Source organism: Mustela nivalis (genome assembly GCF_964662115.1).
Source record: "Mustela nivalis genome assembly, chromosome: 6".
Taxonomy (NCBI): domain Eukaryota; kingdom Metazoa; phylum Chordata; class Mammalia; order Carnivora; family Mustelidae; genus Mustela; species Mustela nivalis.
In genome coordinates, this window is record NC_139025.1 from 69,952,656 (window position 1) to 69,974,053 (window position 21,398).

Consider the following 21,398-nt stretch of genomic DNA (forward strand, 5'->3'; position numbering starts at 1 on the left):
AGAAACAGAAATAAGAAAGGATGCCATGAAAATGGGGAAAAAACCACAAAAACAAAAACAAAAAAGCAAACCCAGCTCACAATGTTTTTCTGTCATGCTCTCTTCTATAATAACTAACCAGGATCTCAAAGCATAATACATACCTTGGGAAGATAGGGGTATAAATCCTTATTTCAGAGAGTCTTTATAATTTTGAAACTTTCTGAATTTTTGTCAGATGTCGCTAGATGTCCATTGTTTATACCTTCTCATGCTGCTAACAAAGACCTTGTTCTAGAAATAGGGAAGGTTTCATGTTTCCATTTGCTTGAGGTTTGTTTGTGCTTGTGTTTTTGGATTACTTTAAATTTTTGTACGTTCTTGTTTTCTGCAGTAATCCTTTTAAGCCCCGTGTCATGCAGTGAGACCTGCTTTTGTTAAAATGAGATAATATGATATGGAAATCCACTTGAGTACTATGATACTTGGGTAAGTTGAAAGCAAATAAAAATGTTCGTATCACAATGCCAACCCTTCCGTGTTGTAGAACGCTAACTCTTTCTGCAAGATTTCTTTGCCAATCTGACATGATGTGTGAACATCTGATATGCAGACCAAGAAAGGGTACAGAATAAATGTGTATATTATATAAAAGTAAAGCTCAGTCTTTTCTCTAGCTTTGGGTAAAAAAATAGGACAATCTAGTGTTTTCTTCCCACAGCCCAGGGAATCATCATAGGAATCCCTGGAGTCTCCATGCCTACCTTTTGATGTTGTTGCCCTAGAGGGTGCCAAAAGGAAGCAGTGGAAGTGGAGATCTGAAGAAAAATACATGAGGTAAAGCAAGTGAATGTGGTGCTAATACCTTGCTCTTTCAACAATCCTTGTTGAATCAACTGAGTTTTCAGTTTTTTTAATTTCTACCACAACTCTTATTTTGGTCCATAACTTATATCTGATGTACTACAAGGCATAATTATAATTTTAGGTTATTATACTTTTTTATTTGTATTTATGTGTTTTTTCAAAATGTTACAGCATGGCATGCATTGTGAGGTATAAACAAAGAAAATCTAATCATAGCTGAAAAATTTCAGAAATAAAGTCTTTGCAATATTATTTTAAATTAAAAAATAAAAAGAACCAAGTTAAATGCAGAAAATGTTTTCTGTTTATTTTCCAAAGATTTGTATGTTACATAGTAACAATAGTTGGCAATTTTTGCAAGGTATATGTTAGAGAATCTTAAACCTGTCTGAAATTTTAAAAATAAATATGCCCTTGATAATTTTTCTTTATATTATATATATACCTATTATATTACATATGTCATATTAGATATTATGTATAACAAATGTAACATAGAATCATGTTATAGTTATAGTTTATAAATTACATATCCCTTTTTAATTTAATTTTTCTTTATTCTGTTATTTATTTTTGTCACTTCTTCAATCATAAACATCTCCACCAGAATGCAGGCAGAAGAAATAAAAAGGTGCAGCCAAGCAATTTAATTCTGTCTTACAAGAGCAATAACAAAAATCAGTGTTTATGTCTGACTTTTAGCTTACTAAATGTTTTCACATTTTTTTTTAAGATTTTATTTCTTTATTTGATAGGCAGAGATCACAAGTAGAGAGGCAGGCAGAGAGAGAGGAGGAAGCAGGCTCCCCACTGAGCAGAGAGCCCGATGTGGGGCTTGATCCCAGGACCCTGAGATCATGACCTGAGCCGAAGGCAGAGGCTTTAACCCACTGAGCCACCCAGGCGCCCCCACATTTATCTTTTTACTTGATTCTGCCAACATTCTTAAAGTAGATATTAATATTATTAGTAGTATTATGTCCCCATTTTATAGATGAGGAAGTTAACTGTGGAGTGACTGGCTCAAGGGCTTTCTGTCCAACAAGTATAAGAGCTAGGACTTGAGATCTCACAACTGTTTCTTTTTTTTTTTCTTGAATAATATTCTGTTATCTTTGTGTATCCAATTACACAATGCATTATAATGTAGTTCTAGTAGGGGCTATAAGGGGAAGAGAGGTTAGACCTTTCAAAATCCTTTAAATATTAGACATACCAAATTAAAAAGAAATAATGTACAGAAAATAATAGACATCAATATATCAACTGTCAATTTAAGTAAATTATTAATATTTTGCAAAATTCACTTCACTTTTCCATCATTAAATACATCTGTTAATACTATAGAATATTAATGTCTAAGGTTTTTTGTTTCATTCCTTTTTTCTTCTTATTCCTTAATTATTCTGAAGTGTAATAGATTATTTCCAATTGTTTTATATCTTTTAATGTCTTTCATAATAACTATATTATTTGGGTTTAAAAACTTATGTATATAAGTCTGTGTGTTGAGGACGGGAGCATTATGCCATATGTTTTAATTGGCAACTTGTTTTTTCTTCATTTTGACATCATGGTGTGAGGATTTAATTCATTCATTACACTCTTGTTCAATATTTCATTGCATGAATAAGCCACATCACATTTCCTAATTGAGACAGCTTGGGTGTTTGTGCTTTTTTCTGTCACAAACATTGCTACAGTAAATACCCTTAGTATGTCTCCTTTTCCATACACTTGAGAGACTTTAAGGTAGATGTAAGAAGAGTAAGTTCTGGGTTTTAAGGTATGTGCACCAATACCCTTCCAAGGAATTCCTAATTGTTTACCAACATGGTGGTACCAATTTGCACTCTTACCAAAATTTTCATATTCCAATGTGCTTATTTTCATAGTATTACTAGGCTATTCATTTTGTCAACCAAATGGGTATGAAATAGTGTTTTCATTGTTGAACATTTATGTCCTTGCTTTTAGTGAAGTTGAAAAATGTCAAGTATTTTATCAACAAGTCAAGCTTCTTTTGCTTGTGTTTCCTTATATCTTTGCCCTTTCTGATACTTTGTTTCTACTGTGTTACTTGTCTTTTCCTTATTGATTCATGGTCCTTTTATATATTCTGAATTCTAATTTGTTTTTAGCGGTAAGGATTATAAATACCTTCTAATTTGTGGTTTGTCTTTTTATTTCATTTATTTTTGTCTTACACATTTTTATTCTTTGTTTATAAAATACTTCTACTCCCTAAGTTTTTGCACAGAAAACTTTAAATCCTATGATCTCATTTGAAATGGCCACTACTTTTTTCATTATGATGAGATTCCACTTAACACCAAAGATTTAAAATTTTAAAAACAAATGACTGGAAAGAAGCCAATTTGAAAAGGCTACATACTATATAATTCCAACTATATGACATTCTGGAAAAAGCAAAACTATGGAGACAGTAAAAACATTAGGGGTTGCCAGGGGCTTAGCCGGGGGAGGGAGGATGAATAGAGGGAACACGGGATTTTTAGGTCAGTGAAACTCTTCTGTGTGGTACAGCAATGCTTGATGAATGACATTATACATTTATCAAAACTCATAGAACATACAAACACAAGCAGTAAATTACAATGTCAACCACGGACTTTAATTAAAAATGTATCCTTATTGGTTCAACAATGATAACAAATGCATCACACTGATGCATGATGTTAACAATAGGGGAAAACAAATTGGAGGATCAGGGAGTATACTGGAACTCTGTGCACTTTCTGCTCATTTTTTTTTCTGTAACATAAAACTTCTCTAAAAAAAATAAAAGTCTATTAATTTAAAGGAATGCATTCTCTGACAATGAATACTTCTTTTCCTCATATGAAAGTGATTAGAACCCTGAAGGAAGTATTAGAAAAGATATGGTTTTGGGGCACTTGGACAGCTCGGTGGGTGAAGCATCCAACTCTTGATTTCAGCTCAAGTCATGATCTTGGGGTCATGAGATTGAGCCCCATGTTGGACTGCATGCTCAGCGGGGAATCTGCTTGAGATTCTCTTCACCATCTCCCTATGCTGCCCCCCTCCACCACTTTCTCTCTCTTTCTTCCTCTCTAAACTAAATAAATAAATAAAATCTTAAAAAAAGAAAAAGAACTGGTTTTGTAAGTCAGGGATAAATTATCTGGTGATGAGGGGGGGTACCCAGGTCTTGATAGGTATATGCTTGTTGTCCTGCTGTAATTATTAATATCATCTACTATCATTCTCAAAAACTGTCCCATTTAGACAATAAATTATATGACCATCTTGACCCCCTACAAGCTTGGCTCTCAAATATGAGAGATACAGATTTCTTTGACTAAAATCGGTTGGAAGGTGGTTTATAGATGTCTTCCAAGTTTCCCTCATTCTTGGTGTAAGAAGCTTACTTTTCAGTATGATGATTACCTCTGGCTCTGTGCTCAGGAATGACAGTTATAATTAATAGCTGGGGAAAAATCATAGTTTATGCTAGAAGACAAGTGTGTTGTCAGTAGAGGTGTGTGTTAGAAAGCAGCAGATCTGACTCGCTGGGGAAACAGAATTGAAATACTTCTTCTTGATGTGAAGCCATTGAGAATTGCCATTCTCAATTCTGCTTCGCTCTTTACCTTGCTCTGCTAGCGCCTGTACAGGGCCAAGGGTACCTGGGCTTGAGTTCAGTTGTACGATGTGGTCTAAGATAAGACACACAATCTTTTGGGGCCTCAAGCTTTCTCATTTGGAAAATAAGACACTTGAGTCAGATAATCATTTTCTTTTAGTTCTAAACTTGTATGATTATGTGTTCTACAATTTTTAGGTGTGCTGCTGAAGCCAAGAGTAGTGAGAGATAAGTCTAGAAAAAGTAAATGAGGCAAAAAAAGTAGAGGTTCTGAGAAGTTTAGAGTTGGGTCTTGTACTTCCAGGTGTGACAGGGCTGTTGGCATCAACCAAACATTCCCACTGAGAATAACTAGAAAATCAGATACAATACAATAAATAATTGTTTGAAGGAGGCGGTGAGAACCAGCTGGTATTTGAGGGACATGATTAGGGAGAGAAGGGAATAGCATCTTATACTTCATTTGTCCCTTCTGGAGATCAGCTGATTGTCGCTGTGAGTTCTGTGCTTGAGAATCTGGGGCAGCTCTTACTAAGAGACACAGGAGCTGGCAAAGCTTTGGCAATCATGTGGGGCTGGAGAGGCAAAGCTCACACTTCAGGGCTGTTAGAACAGCCAGGACTTGAAGATCCAAGTTCCTAAAGTAAAGAAAAGCACAGAGAAGTAAGCCTGACTCTCAGTTTTTTGTTGTTTGTTTTTGGAACATGTTAAAATCTCAAAAAGAAACACACACACACGTGTGCGAGTGAAAGATTTATTTATTTGAGAGAAAGAAAGCAGGGGGACAGGCAGCGGTAGAGGGAGAGAGAGAATCTCAAGCAGACTCCCCACTAAGTGTGAAGCCTGACTCAGAGCCAGATCTCCTGACCCTGAGGTCATGACCTGAGCCAAAATCAAGTGTTGGATGCTTAACTGACTGAGCCACCCAGGTGCCCCAGGAACTTGCTAAATTCTTAAGTTCTTAGAACTTAAGAAATAAAGCAAAAATGTACTGACAGCCAATGTGGAGTTGTTGGCATCTTCATAGCCTCAAGGAGAAGGAAGAAAATAGGGTTTAGGATATGTTGAAGAAGGGCCCTAATCCCAGGCTTTCAGTCAGGATCTCTCGGAGGCTATACTCCAGAACAGTGGGGGCAGAGGGAAGAGAGTAAATTGAAGCTTACTAAGATTGAAATTCAGTCTCAGCTCAGCTCAGTTGTGGATTAGATGAAGGCATTTTTTTTTTTTCTCTCACTGAGTGGGGAAGATGACAGAGGATACTATCTTAAGACTGTACACATTTTCATACAGGATAGATAATATTCAGTAAAAGCATTTATGCACATATACACACAAAAAACAGGTCCAGTATTTTTTTAAAAAAAGATTTTTATTTATTTATTTGACACAGAGAGAGATCACAAGTAGGCAGAGAGGCAGGCAGAGAGAGAGGAAGGGAAGCAGGCTCCCCACTGAGCAGAGAGCCCGATGCTGGGCTCGATCCCAGGACCCCAGGATCATGACCCAAGCCGAAGGCAGAGGCTCAAGCCACTGAGCCACCCAGGCGCCCCCAGGTCTGGTATTTTAAAAAACACAATACGAAGTGGTGTATAGGACATAAACCTTCATTTAGAGCCCCTGATAAAAGCAGCATATAGACAGGAACAAGAGAAGGTGGGGATTGCTGTGAGGACATTTACCCACATCTCTATAAGGAACAATTACATCAGTTTGGGCACTTTGTGTTGTAAATGACAGAAACCTTATTTCTAACAGCCTGAAACAACCAAAATAATTTATTGGCTTATTAGCTGTGAAATCCATAGATGATGGGGCTAGGTTTCTTGATTTGTTTTTGGGGTTCAACTCTGTCATCAAAGACAGTTTCACTTTTGGAGTGTCAGCTGTAAATCTTCCCTCAGAGCAGCAAAATGGCTTCAGTAATTCCAGACTTAACAAACGCACAATTCTTTAGAAGAAAGGATATGGCTGTGGACTAGTAGTTTTCTCAGAATTGTGAGGAACATTCTAGAGATAAAACCTCCAGGAAACATTTTTCTCAGAACAAACTGGCATAGATTGGGTTCAATGTCAATTACCGGACATATACCTGTGACCAATAACTCCAACAGATGACTTAGGAAGGTTCTAATTGGTCTAAAACAACCACAGCCCCCTCGTAAAGCAGAGCACTACACATCCCAACAGCAGGGTAGGAGGTGTTGGGGAAGCATAGTCAACAGCTGCTATGGAAGTTTTGAATAAATATGCAACTATTAAAAAAAAAAAAAAAAGGCTGGGGCACCTGGGTGGCTCAGTTGGTTGAGTGTCTGCCTGCTGCTCAGGGCTCAGGTCATGATCTCCACGGTCCTGGGATCAGTCCCATGCTGGGCTCCCCACTCAGCGGGGAGCCTGCTTCTGCTGCTGCTTCCTCTGCCCCACCCCCTCTCCTCCCACCTTGTGCTCTTTCTCTCAAATAAATAAATAAGGTCTTTAAAGAAAAAAGCCTAGAAAAAAGAGAAAATATATAATTATTGCAGGTAAAGGACCATTCCAGAAGAACATGTGTTATAAAAAAGAACATTTTCTACAGGAAATGTTGGGAACTGTCAGATTTAAGGTGATTAAATACACAAAGGAAAAGAATAAGAAGATAGTGTAAATTAAAAGAGGATATTGCTAAGCCAATTTATAAAAAGACCTTCAGTAAAAATAGCTACATTACGGGATTAATTTATAAATTAGAAATAGAGCAGTAGAGAATCAACATGGGTACCAATCAAACCAATAACATGGGGAGATTCTTAGGAAAATGAGCAAAATAGAGCAGAGAAGATGAAAAAATGATGTCAAAAGAGGCTGTAATATATATGAAGCCAGAAATTGGAGATTATATGTGTCAATAATTGGTGTTTCCTGAAGTAGAGAATAATATAGGAAGAAAATGGTCTATTTTCAAAGATGTAATAGAAAACTCCCCTGAAATGAAAGAAAATATGATCCTATACATCAAAAATGTGTCCCTCTGTACCAGGAAAAACTGTTGTCAAAAAACATGTAAACACACATCCTGGGAAAGATAATTGGATATCAAACCCCTTCCCCTACCAAAAAAAAAAAAAAAAAAAAAGCCTTTGTTTTAAATTCAGAAAATGGAAATCTCCCTCAAGGATAAATAATCAATCTGACCCATAGATTTAAGGTTATTCTACCAAAAGTCTGAAGTTTGCCTGAATGGGTTTGTGCACACGTATGTGTGTACACGCTGATTTTTACATGGAACTTGACAAGGAATTTAAAATTTATACCAAAGCACAAAGGGTAAATAATAACCAAACAAGATGGAAGAGACTTGACTTCCAGAGCTACAATTATCTAGAATAATTGTGACCATATGACACTGGCACAGGAGGAAGAGATATATAACATAGTAGATGATCCCTAAACATAGCAACTTATATAATGAAAGGATTTATGACAGAGTTGGACTGCAGGTCAGTGATGAGGAATGGACTTTTCAGTCTATGCTAGGATGGACTTCTGAACTGTGCTAGGATGATTGGTTAGACATGGGTTCCCTCTCTCACTGTCTCTCTCTCTGCCCAATAAAATCTTAAAAAGAAAAAAGAAATAAGAAATTACAATATCTAGGTAAAGAAGGAGTTCTTAAGACATAAAAAGAGGGTACAACATACAGGGAAAAACTTGGATAAATTTGACTCATGTAAAACCAGGGACTGCTGTTTATCAAAAGACGCCTTAAAGATGGTGTTGGCAAAGGTTTACAGTAATCAGAACTCTTCAGCATTGCTGGTGGAAATATAAATTTGTACAGCCATCTTGGAAAACAGTTTGTATTATCTCATAAATAATCCCAGCTACCCTGCTTCCTTGATACGCCGTAGAGAAAATGATGTACCTAAGCCCCAGGACATGATATAAGAATGTTTGCAGCAACACATTTTCTAGAAGTTAAAGCAAATGGACACACAGACACTGGAAATACCAAATACCGCTCAGGTAGATAATGGATGAATTCTTTGTGGATGCACTCCATGAATGCTAGAAACCTGTGTGAAGAAACTGCCTCTACTATAAGAACATGGAAAAAAATCTCAGGAACATAATTTTGAGGGGAACAAAGCAAATCATGGCAGGATACATAGGATATGATTCTATTTGTATGCAAAGCAAAGGTTGAATCAATTTCTCCGAAATTACTGAGCTGGAAAAAATAGTGGCAGAATCAATGAATAAATATAGGAGTTGCATCTTTGAAAAATCAAAACCAAACCATATACTAGATAAAGCTGTCTAAAGTAATCAAAAAACAAAACAGAAGAAACACAAATATATATACAATTAAAAATATATCAGTTCTTGGTTGCTGCTTTTCCAAATTACCACAGGTTTTTTTGTTTTCTCTCTCTCTCTCTCTTTTTAAAGATTTATTTCTTTATTTGACAGAAGCAGCAGAGGGAGAGGGAAAAGCAGACTCCCCACTGAGCAAGGAGTCTGTTGCAGGACTGGATCCCAGGACCTTGGGATCATCACCTGAGTTGAAGGCAGCTGTTTAATCAGCTGAGCCACCCAGGTGTCCCAAATTACCACAAAGTGGCTTAAAACAACACAAACTTATTATCTCAAAATTCTGTAGGTCAGAAGTGTAGGTGGGCTTAGATGATCATCAGGTTCCTCTGGCCCAGGGATGAAAGGGATGAAATGAAGGTGTCAACCTGAGCTCTCATTCTGAGGTGCTGGGGAAGAGTCTGCTTTCGTAGTTCATTTAAGCACTGGCAAAGTTCACTTCTTTGTGATTGTAGGGCTGAGGTTACTGCTTCCTTGCTGGCTTCCAGTGAGGAGCCTCTCTCAGCTCCTTCAAACCAGCAGCTGTGTGTCAAATCCTTCTCATATTTCTAATCTTGCCCATGTTTTTCATGCCACATTCATTCTGCCATATTTTCTGACTCCAGTTGGAGAAAGTTCTGTGCTTTTAAGGGTTTCCGTGCTCTGATTGTGTCCCCCAGGATAATCCAAGAGATTCTTCCCTTCTCAAGGTCTATAGCCTTATCCTATCTGCAAGTACCATAACATATTAAAAAATTCGGGGGCTTAGGGCATGGACACTGGGCAAGGGGTCAGAGAGACTGAGCATTCATCTGCATACTATAAAAAAAATAAGGAAAGAGAAATAACCCCTGATGCAGAAAAACACAACATATATTATAAAGCACGGATCTATGCAAATAAGTGTGAAAACCTACCGAAACGGACAATTTTGTAAGAAAACATAATTTACTAAATTTGTCATGAAAAGAGGCAGGCAAAAATCTCTCCATGGGAGGGAACTAAGACTATCAAATTTCCTACAAAAGCACCAGTCCAAATGTTTCACAGTTGATTTTTTCAAAACTTCACGAAATAGATGATATCCAGTGTCATCTACATGGTCTGAGAAAATTGAGAAAAGGGTATGCCAGCTATTATTTATTGGTATCCAGCCTCTTATCTGACCATCTGTATTCTCTTCTGTATTTCGAGGATCTGGAAGCAGGGCTCTTGCTAGCAGGGTTCTGGTTAATTCTGCCAGCTGGAGGCACTAATGTAAGATTAGGAAGGGGGAAGAATGGAGAAGCCAAGTTCTCCTTCTGGCAGTGGTGGCCTGTCCAGGGCTGGTGTGAGCGGGCTCCTGAGTAGCTGTGAAGGGGGTGGTAGTGGTCCAAAGGCAGCAGTGGCCACAACGACTACGTGGTTACTTTTTCCAACCTGCAGCTGCTTCTTGTAGGTCCTGATCTCAGGGTGAGATCTTGCTCTTCCAGCCCTACCAAACATCTTGAGACTGGACTTCTATTTCAACTCCCTCTCTGCTGGAAATATCCTGAATGCTTCCCCTGCTTCTTACTGGAATCTGACGGATACAGAAGGTAAGCATTTGAGTTGTTTTTATAAAGCTGCTCAAATTGATCCCATAATCTGACAAACAGCATAAAAAGGAAATGTCAAACTGATCTTATTAATGAATGTCAGTGCAAAACTTCTAAATAAAATGTTATATCAAATATTAAAATAAAAACAGAGTTTAATGAATACTTCTATAAGTAATAAATCATGAATAACTGGGGCTCATCTCAAAGTCATTTGTCATATCAATATGTCGAAAGAGGACAAGGGAATGAAATAACAGGTGTAAATTTTCCAAAGAGGGAGACAAATTTGTTTTTCATGGTAATGTACTTATATAGCCCCAAAGAATCAGCTGAAAAGCTATTAGACACAATATGAATATTTAATAAAGTGCCTGGTTACAAAATTAATCTATAAAATAATTAGCTTTTGGTTTTAAAAACAGTAACTGATACGAAAGAAAATATCTTCGTTACAAAAGCAAGGAAAAAAATAAAGCCAGAGAAAAGCTTTTGAAAATGCGCAAACCTGCATGAAGAGAACTTTAGAACGCTGACCAGGGCATAGAAAGAGGACTGAAGGGGCGTCTGGGTGGCTCAGTCATTAAGCATCTGCCTTCTACTCCCTTGGGTCATGATTCCAGGGTTCCTGGGATGGAGCCCTGCCTCGGGGTGGGGGCGGAGGGGTGGGTACCTGCTCAGTGGGGAGCCTGCTTCTCCCTCTCCCTCTGCTGCTCCCTCTACTTGTGTTCCCTCTCTGTCTCTCTGTCTCTCTCTCTCTCAAATAAATAAAGAAAACGAAAAAAAAAAAAGCAGACTGAAGACATGAAAAGAGGCATCTTATATTTTGGTTAGTAAGCTTCACGCTGCAGAGATAGCAATCCTTTGTAAAAAAATCTGCTAAAACCATATATACATTCTCATCAAAATACTGGAATGTTTAATTTTAATTTTTTAACTTTTTGATTTTGACAAAATAATTCTAAAATACAAATTTGGGTGAATATAAATTTGGGTGAATACTGAGAACAAAAAAGAAATGTGGGGGTCTAATGGTATCCAAGAATAAAATGTACCATGAATGCAACAGTAATTAAAACAGTATGGCATTGATGCAGGAATAAAGCTGATGACCATGAACCAGAGCAGGAAGTTCAAAATAAACTCATGTACCTAGGAGAGTCAGCCTGTGATACAGATGACTTTTCAAATTTTTGAAAATATGCACTTCTTAATATATACTAATAGGATAATTAGCTCACTTGAATGACACAAATTTAAATGAGTCCTGATTCCCTCTTCTCTCATTATATCAAAATAAATTCCAAATTAGTTTAAAAAAAGTAATGTGTAAGTGAAAATTACAAATATTAGAAGGGCATATGAGTAAATTTGTTTTTATACTTTGAATGAAGAGAAAGCTCTTTTAAGAATAAACCCAGCAACTATAAAGAAAAATAACTGATATATTTTGAGCGTAAGTATTAAAAAATTTTTCTGTTAAGTAAGATTAATGGATGGATGGATGGATGAATAGAGTCAAATGACAAATTTATTTCACAGATTAAAAATAGTTATAGTTAAAATAATTATATATAATAACTAAATAATATTATAAATAATAACTTATATATTATATTTAATATATTATATAATAACTAAATAAATATTATATGTAATGAAAATAACTAAATATAAGTAACTATTAAAAATAGTTATAAAATGTATCAAGCAGAAGGATTGAATCTTTCAACAGACAGAAAAGCTCATTAAAATCAATGTGAAAAAGATTAACTGACAATCTAACAGAAAAATGGTCAAAGGATATGAATAGTCAAAGGGAAAAATATAAATGGTTAATAACTTTAGGAATAGTACTAAAGTTAAAATAGTCCTAAAGTTAATTAATTATTCAAAATTAATGTAATGCAGGGGCGCCTGGGTGACTCAGTGGGTTAAAGTCTCTGCCTTCGGCTCAGGTCATGATCTCAAGGTCCTGGGATCGAGCCCAGCATTGGGCTCTCTGCTCAGCAGGGAGCCTGCTTCTTCCTCTCTCTCTGCCTGCCCCTCTGCCTACTTGTGATCTCTGTCTGTCAAATAAATAAATAAATAATCTAAAAAAATTAATGAAATTCAATTGGAAACAATAAAACACACTTAATCATTAATCACATTAGGGAAAATGAAACAAGTCTATAATCCCATTGTTGGTAAATAGAATACAGTGACTAATACACTTGGTGTAAGTATAAAATGGTACAATGTTTTTGGCGGTAAATAGGCAGTTTTGATACACACCTTAAATTCATATATCCCATAAAGGAACAATGGAGATTTCCCTGCGTATTTCATTTATATATTAAACACATAATCTATTGAACACTTACTATGTGCTGTTCTCTGTGTTCACTACCAGGGATACAGCAGTGATCAAGAAAGTCTTTGTCCGTAAGTTATCTGCTAGCCAAAATGTAACATTGCTTGTAGTGATTTCAAACAAACAAACAAACAAACAAACTTGATGTTAGGAGAATTTTTGTGTGTTGGTAATCCATACAACATGATATCATGAAATTATTAAAGAGAATGAGATAAACATGAATGTACTTTTGGGAAAGTTCATGAACAATCGTGAAGTGGAAAAACAAGTCACATTAAGTATGCATAATATAGTGTTACCCCAAAGTTTGTCAAGATACACACAGACACACACACACACACTCATTTGCTTATAAAATAAAACATCTAGAAGAATACATAATTCACTCAGGAGATCATCACTGGGAAGCTGCATGGGAAAAGAAGGAGATGTCAGACTATTACTCTTAATTTCATAGAATTCTAAATGGCTTATTTCTTCTCATAATCATATATTAATTTTTAATAATTAAAAAACTCCATCTCAGATGTTTTTAGAAAGAAGTCTCTCAAAAGTTCTTTTACATTGATTCCCAGAGCATATTGAGATCTGTTGGCGGACTTCACATTTCCACTTCCTCCCATGGGAATGGGTTCCTGCTTAATTAAGTGGCCCAGCCTGCAGGGAAGGTATTGGCAACACCATTTGGAACACCTAGATGTATCCCAGGAGTTCCATTCCTTAACTGGGAGGTCGTCCATCAAATAGAGAATTGACTTCATTTTTTTTTTTAAAGATTTTATTTATTTATTTGACAGAGAGAGATGACAAGTAGGCAGAGAGGCAGGCAGAGAGAGAGAGGAGGAAGCAGGCTCCCCGCTGAGCAGAGAGCCCGATGCGGGACTCGATCCCAGGACCCTGAGATCATGACCTGAGCCAAAGGCAGCGGCTTAACCCACTGAGCCACCCAGGCGCCCTTGACTTCATTTTTGAAGTGCAACCCCTTCGCCTTATAGCATTGTTGACTAAGTTTCCCCTCACCATTGTGGAGTCCTCACACTAGAAGTCATCACTGCTGTTGGTTGATGATTGAAGATACCAAGGGGAAGAGCTATCGTTTATTTCATAATCCGAAAGTGATCATAAGGTGTTCATTTTAATAGTCTTCCCTTTATATTTATTGCCTAGGCCAAACAGGAAACAATCTGTAGGCCTGACACTTGGTTTTGCAAATACACCTTTCCTGGCAATGATGATGGTCCCAAGGCAGCAGTGGCATGGGCATCTTAAAATAAAACATCTTTCTTACGTAGAAGAGGTTTACAATTCTCTAAAGGTTTTGTCATGGCATTTAAGTAGGCTGATATTCTACAGAGTAGTCATACCTGCACATTTGATGGATTATATTTTAGGAACAATGATTGTTTTCAGTGTGGGGAAAAGCCTCCACAGACGGATTGATACTGGGCTCCGTGCTGGGTCTTATGCATTAATCATGAAGTATCATGCTTATGCAAATGTGTAGACTCCCAATTAGGCAGAGAGCACAGAGCCCTGGGAATAATGTTATGGGCTATTGGGCCTTTGAAATACACTCCTTGGCCAAATTTTCAAAAGCAAAGCAGATTTGAGATGCCTTTTTACTCTTGAAAACAGGTGTACAATTGTCTTCTTAGTGCTTATTTCATGCCTTCGACCTTAAAATAAAGCTTTCTCCCAGTTGGCATGATTTTCCCTCATTGCTCAACAGAAGCAGTGGAAATTCTGAATCACTGACAAGAAAATAAAATGTTCATTCAAAATCTATACGTGCTAAGAATATTGAGGATACATCAATATTTGGGGTTTTGGGTCACACATTTTGAATGTTTCATGTATTCAGTTTTCCTCTGGCAAGCTCTGCCATCTCTTATATTTTCTGTGATTAATCAAAATATTCAGGTTTCTATGTTGTAAATCTTCTGCACATGATGCAAATATCATGAAGAGAAAACACAAATGCTGGAAGACAGACTTTTGCTTTAATGTATTACTTCTCATTTTCAAAACTTTACTTTGTTAACTTGAAACTGCTGATGTCTTACCCTGGCTCTTATTATCATAAGACACTTGTTGGATCCACTCCAGTATCTGGCGAGGATGTAGTGGTGGGTGGGAATGAGGGAGAATAAGAAGAAAGTTTGGAGAAGTTTTTGCTCTCCTTCATTTAAATCTCTCTTTCTGCCTGGGTGGCTCAGTTGGTTAAGCAGCTGCCTTCGGCTCAGGTCATGATCCTGGTGTCCTGGGATCGAGTCCCACATCGGGCTCCTTGCTCCGCAGGGAGCCTGCTTCTCCCTCTGACTCTGCCTTCCCCTCTGTCTGCCTATGCTCGCTCTCGCTCGCTCTCTCTCTGACAAATAAATAAATAAAATCTTTAAATCTCTCTTTCTAAGGTGGTCATTTTGAGTTTGGTTATGTCTACTTGCTATTATTCAGATGATGCATATAGACTGGCAAATCGAATGTTGCTACATAAGGAAATTTCGTAGGTTAGGAGAAAGGATGAAAAGATGTTTTTGTAGTTGTATATACAGTAATCCTTGCCTCTAACTATCTAGTTTAACAAAAGCTTCAGACACATGTTTGAACATTTGTTATTCAACTGGGAATCAATTGAATAAGAAACCAGTTGAAGGAAATCCCTGCTGCTTTCATCAACAATATCTAGGACACAGCTGATTGATAAGTCACTTACTATATAAGTCTTGCTTCCCATACAGCACTCACTCATGGCTTGAGTGGGGTGGAGGACTGGCAGGGATGGAGAGAAAGAAGGAGAGGGGAAGAAGAGAGGGAGGGAGGAAGACTATAGGCTTAAGGGAGAAAGAGAGAGCTGGAGACCTTCTTTATAATATTTGAAAGTTGAAGATAATGTCTGGAAAACCCTCCTTCGTGGGAAGAAAGGACTTCCTGACTTTTAAAAATGGTGTTAATCTACTGTGCTGTTTTTTCAGAATGCCCCTGGCTATGTGAGTAGCACTTCCAATTAGATCTCGTTGAAAAGTTTGTACAGAAGTCTGTAGCCCTCCAAATGCAATTTATTACATTAGGCGATTCAACAAAAGATTGGCTTTTCTTAGCCCAAGCCATAAATGGCATTGGCAAGTTAGTCCAGTCAATCTTTTTCAACATAGCTTCTCAACCCTGGCAACAAAATCATCCTTCTTTCTTCTCTTTCTCATTGTCTCTTTCTTTTTCACACACCACACACACATGCATACACGATTTTAATGATTAAACATTTTAAGTAACTACTGCTCCTCACTTTATGAGGACTGTAGGGAAAAAATGCCTCTGTGTAATCCTGTCAGTGGAGAAACTCATTTCTAAATACATTATTAAAAAACCAGGCCCACCGAGGGGACTTTGTAGGGCATGTCGTATGTTTCCTGTGACTTTTGAGTAGCTGTGGAAAGGGAGGTGTGCCCATTTGACCCAAGCAGGACCTGCTCTATAATTGAGGCCCTCCCTTCATCTCCAAATTTGGAAAGTTTCACTCTCCCCACTGGTGGTGTCCTCTGTGAAATCAGAAGCCTACAAAGAGAAAGATCAAAGGGTGAGAGAAAGGCCATGGTACATCGTTGCAGGAAAACATCTGATTTCTGTTGCACTTAGGTTTATTTAGGTGTTCTCTGTTTCCATAGTGAAAAACAAAGCAGCAACTGGAGAAATAAGGCAATAGAAAATTATGATGTCAAGCTGGAATTTGTTGAATGGAAATTAATGAAACTTAATGATGCTCCCGAGTTTTCTCTTCTACAAGAAGGTTATAAAAGGGCGTTTTGTGTCAGTGTATTGCCTTGCTTGCTTCACTTTGTGTTGTTACTTTGGTTTTTGTGTTTACTGTGCAAGAGAAGTATTTTTTCCCACCATGGTCTGGAACAAAGAGCAGAGTAGTGCTTGGTGATGACAAGTATCATCATATCCTTAAGAAAAAAAAAGGAACATCATATCCTTAAGAAAATAATCTAGTACTATAATCTGGTAAAATGGAACTCTTTCAGACAGGATAGCCTTGGTCAGTAGAAGGTGGTGGTCTTTCCTCACAGAAATGCAGAGAAAAAAGAAAGGACAGACTTCAACTTCCTAGGGCGTCCCACCACCCAATACCAGCCATCCCTTACATTGAATAGGTCTTCCAACCCTATTTATAACTGAGCCCAAGAAAAATATCTCAGCATGACTCTGCCAGTTAATTGCCACCAAATTTGTTCCATCCTTAATATAATTTTGTCATCTCTCAGTTAGCTACAGTAAGCTGTTCTGTAATGATAGTTTGCACTACTCTCCCCCATTCTATTTAGACTTTACTTCTAGTTAGAACAAATAGCAGTTTTTGAAGTGTTATGTGGGGGCTCTTGGAAGAGCCCCAAGACCCTGTCAGGAGGTCCTCATGGTCAGAGCTATGATTTTGTAATGTTATTTGTCTTTTCTACTCTTATCCTCATATATATGTGCAGTAGAGTTTTCCAAAAGCAATATGAAGTGTTCCATAGATTTTTAAAATTGATTTTAATGAGTTCATTGATAATTTTAATTAATTTATTAATTTAAAAGATTAGAAGCAGATATTAGATTCCAGCTATCTTTTATTAACAGACATTAAAGAGATTAAGAAATTTGCAAAAATGTAAAACAGTGCCTATCTTCTTATTAATTTTTAAGTAATATTTTGGAAAATATAGTGATATTTCATAAAATATGTTTATATTAACATGTGGTAGGTTTATTATTATTTTAGGCTATTTGTAAATACATGCTTTTAGATTTTTTGAGTTTTAAGAAAAGGTCTTTAGGATCCTCCATAATTTTTAAGAATTTTAGGGAATCCAGAGACCAAAACATTTGGGAATCCTTAGCTTACAAAGTGAGCAGAGCAGAGTCAAGGTAGGAAGTGATGCCTTTATCTTTAGCATCTCAAAGTCCTTATAAATTAAGTACAGCTGGGCCTTGCTTTATAATAATCAAGTGTATTAATATTAATATTCACAATGAAGATAAATTGTGGTAAAATTCAAATTAAAGCAGCTTTGATGAGTTTTTTAACTGCACTGTGACTAGTTTTCAAAACTATAAGTGCATTTTCAACTTTTTAAAAAAGATTTTATTTATTTGAAAGAGACAAAGACAGAGTGCATGTGAGAGAAAGAAGAGTAAGGGAAGGAGAAACAGACCTCTGGCTGAGCAGAGAGCCTGATGCAGGACTTGATTCCAGGACCCCAGAATCATGACCTGAGCCAAAGGCAGACGTTTAAGTGACTGAGCCACCTGGGCACCCTCAATTTTCAGCTTCTAAGAACATATGTAGTGCAGCCTGATGAACATATTGGCCCTTATTCTAGGTGAATTAAAGTAACACTCTTTGGGTATGAGAAAAATAGCAGTGATTTAATTGGGCTTTAAAGACAATGAAGGTGAAAAATCTGTATTTGGTCTTTTTTTACAAAAACTATAAAACCAAAGTAAGATATAGGGAAAATGAAAATGTGACTGGCTCTAGAAGAAAGAGATCAATATCCTTTTCAGAACCAATTTATTTTCACGTGAGTTTTGTTTTGTTTTGTTTTAAGGTAGAAATAAGAAGAGCAAAGAATCATCCAAGGACAAACTAGATTACTCTGCCAGATTTGCCACAGAGTGTTGCTATTTGAGATACTATTTAAAAAAATTAGAGCAGGGAAACTGGATTAAAATTGGTTTGGGGAGAATCAAGGGAATCAAGAATTGAGAGAGAGAAAAGCAGAGTTGACTTTGGGGACCCACAGAGAGAGCTGTTTTGCTTGAAATTAACAAATGGGTTTGGGCTCTAGCAAGGAAAGTCTGAACTTGAACTATACAAAAGCCGAAAACACTAACTGTCCTCAGAGAAAAATAAGAAAAACAGTCCAGGACAAGTTAACAAATTGCATCTAGTTAGTAACAAGAGCATATGTTGACTGGGGGCGTGTGTGTGTGTGTGTGTGTGTGTGTGTGTGTTTGGTACTGGTGTCAGGTTTCAGAGTTTGCTGCACACACTCTTGATGACAGGGAGCCCGCTGTGTTTATGGGCCCTGAAAATGGTCCATTCTAAGGAGGAAATCAAAAAGCCCAGAGGTATGTGGATTTTGAGCAAGTCTGTCCTTTGCAGAAGGAGAAACATACATCTACTTCTCTGATTTCTGGAGTGTGCTTTCCTGTACCCAGAAGTCCACAGTCACTGCTAAGAGTCCTGTTCCTGATAGCTAGTTAAAGTGTCATGTTTTCAGTAATGGCTACCAATTCTGACATTTGATTTTTAGCAGTTTGGATCAGTTGACATTTGACTGGCTCTTGAGTTTACTATCAGAAGATGGGCTTTTGCTTCTCTTCAGTTGTAAGATTTGCTGAATTAATTTTTATCAAAATTTTCAAAATTTTTATTAAATTTTTCAGAAACAATACATCAGGCCCCTCTCCCTGGAAGACAAGCTGGAAGAACAAGAGGACAACAACCCAAGGGTTGTCATAAAACTGTACAACCCCAACACCAGGGGAAAATAGTATATTAAGTTCCTGGTATTGCCTCATGGCCTGTTTATTTCTTAGATTTGACTTTTCTTTTCTTTTTTTAAAATTCTTTCTCAACATTTTTTTTTTCTTTTTACACACTTACCATTTCAACTAGATTCTTAGTACAACATATTCCATAGTAACTTTTTAACTTGAAAATTTTCACACATATACTTTTTTCTTTTTCCTTTTTCTTTATATCTATATCTGTATAAAGATATATAGAGATGTAAGCTTCAATGTAGTCCCTTTCTCCTTATTCATATATATATATATGAATATATATATATATATATATATATATATATTTTTTTTTTTTTTAATTTCCCTGTATCTCTGGGAAGTAGTGTTCTCTAACAAAGAGAACAAAATATACCCAGGAAGAACTCAAAATGTTATCATCCTTAGCCAAGAAAAGGACAAGGAAGATCTTTCTTCAATTTAGAGCTCTTTATAGAGTTTGTCATTAACTGAACACAAAAGATTAGAATGAAAAATTTTAGTCATCTTCATCATAGATGTGGCCAAAGTCTCTACTTAAATTTTCCATTTAAAATATGTCATATCTATGCATGCCTAAATTGGAGCTACTTAAAATCAAACTACCTAATAGTACTGAAACTTTTTATATGATTAAACCACATGATGGAAAAGATAAAGCACCCGTCTTCCTGCTCACACTGTAGGGGGCCAAGAAATGATTTTCCAAGTTGTAGCATCTAAACTCTGTGTAATTCCTAGGTTATTCAAAGATCTTAGTCCCTTAAAGCTCAAACATATAAATGTACACATGTAAACATACAACCTGCTGAATGCTGCTCAAAAAATACGGGAGGGGTGCCTGGATGGCTCAGTGGGTCAAACCTCTGCCTGTGGCTCAGGTCATGATCTCAGGGTCCTGGAATTGAGCCCTGCTTGGTGGGCTCTCTGCTTGGTGGGGAGCCTGCTTCCTCCTCTCTCTCTCTCTGACTGCCTCTCTGCCTACTCGTGATTTCTCTGTCAAATAAACAAATAAAATCTTAAAAAAAATTTGGGAAAGAGTTAAATGTAGAAAATACATGTTACAAGTAGAAGTTAAACTGAAGAGATTGAACTAATAGACCCCTTAAGCAGTTGTGAGGAAGCAGGCTGCAAAAAACATACCACCAGAATTAAAAAGGAGGACAGGGATGAGAGAAGTAAGCTGTGGGAAAACAAGCTAGGACTGAAAACGGTTAACACAACACACACACACACACACACACAGACACAGAAAACAGGCCCTGGTTTTAGTAGCTTTACAAAAATTTCTGAAGGAAATTTAAGGTTTCTTTGAATATTGATGGGTCATAGGAAGTTCATATCTGGTAAGGAATGCTAACAAGTGTTCTCTGTAGCTACAGTGAGTGGTCAGACACCCTTTATAGAAAGTTTTCTCTCTCTCTCTCTCTCTCTCTCTCTCACATACACACACAGTAAATCTGGTGATTGGCCCCCTGCAAAAGATATACAAAATCACCTTAATTTTCTTTCCAACTTTGAAGCTATGAGCATTAGGGACCTTTGGATAGTTTCCTTGCTTGGGATTGTATGTCTACTTTCCTTTTATTTAAGTAGTTGCATTGGATTCAAGGTTGGTTCTGGGTTCTTGCGTGTGTTCTGAGATTAGGGTCTTAACTATATTAAGAATGAATAATACTCCAGAAAACTTTCAGAATGAGAAATGATTTTAAGGATATTTAAGAATGTAGAACAGAGAAAGAATGTCTTAGGGAAGTGGTGAAATAGGTTGAGATTGTTTGAATTAAAATGTAGGACTCATATCCTAATAAAACAAAGGTCTTCCTTCATAGCTGAGGTGGTGAACATTATTGTCTGAACATAGCTTTCTGTAGGGTCCAACGTAGAAACTGACTCCAGATCTTCTAAATCAGAGGATCTTAAAATGTTTTGTGCTGTCAATCTCTTGGGCCGTCTGGTGAAGCCTGTGGACTATTCCTCTGAATAATGTTATTACAAAGGCAGCCAACTATATTAAAATAGAAATCCAGGTTCAGAATATATCTACATTATATTCATGCATATCCATGCATAACCATACATGGATATAACACATTTATATCCACAATATATCCAT

General features: G+C 36.9%; 1 long non-coding RNA gene across 1 annotated transcript; it reads left to right on the forward strand.

Moving 5' to 3' along the window:
• Positions 1-379: 379 nt before the first annotated feature.
• Positions 380-19,381, forward strand: LOC309867445. The gene is made up of 4 exons (XR_014313177.1): positions 380-468; positions 701-816; positions 10,239-10,377; positions 19,166-19,381. It is a non-coding gene; the product is annotated as an uncharacterized lncRNA (long non-coding RNA).
• The last annotated feature ends 2,017 nt before the right edge of the window (positions 19,382-21,398 follow it).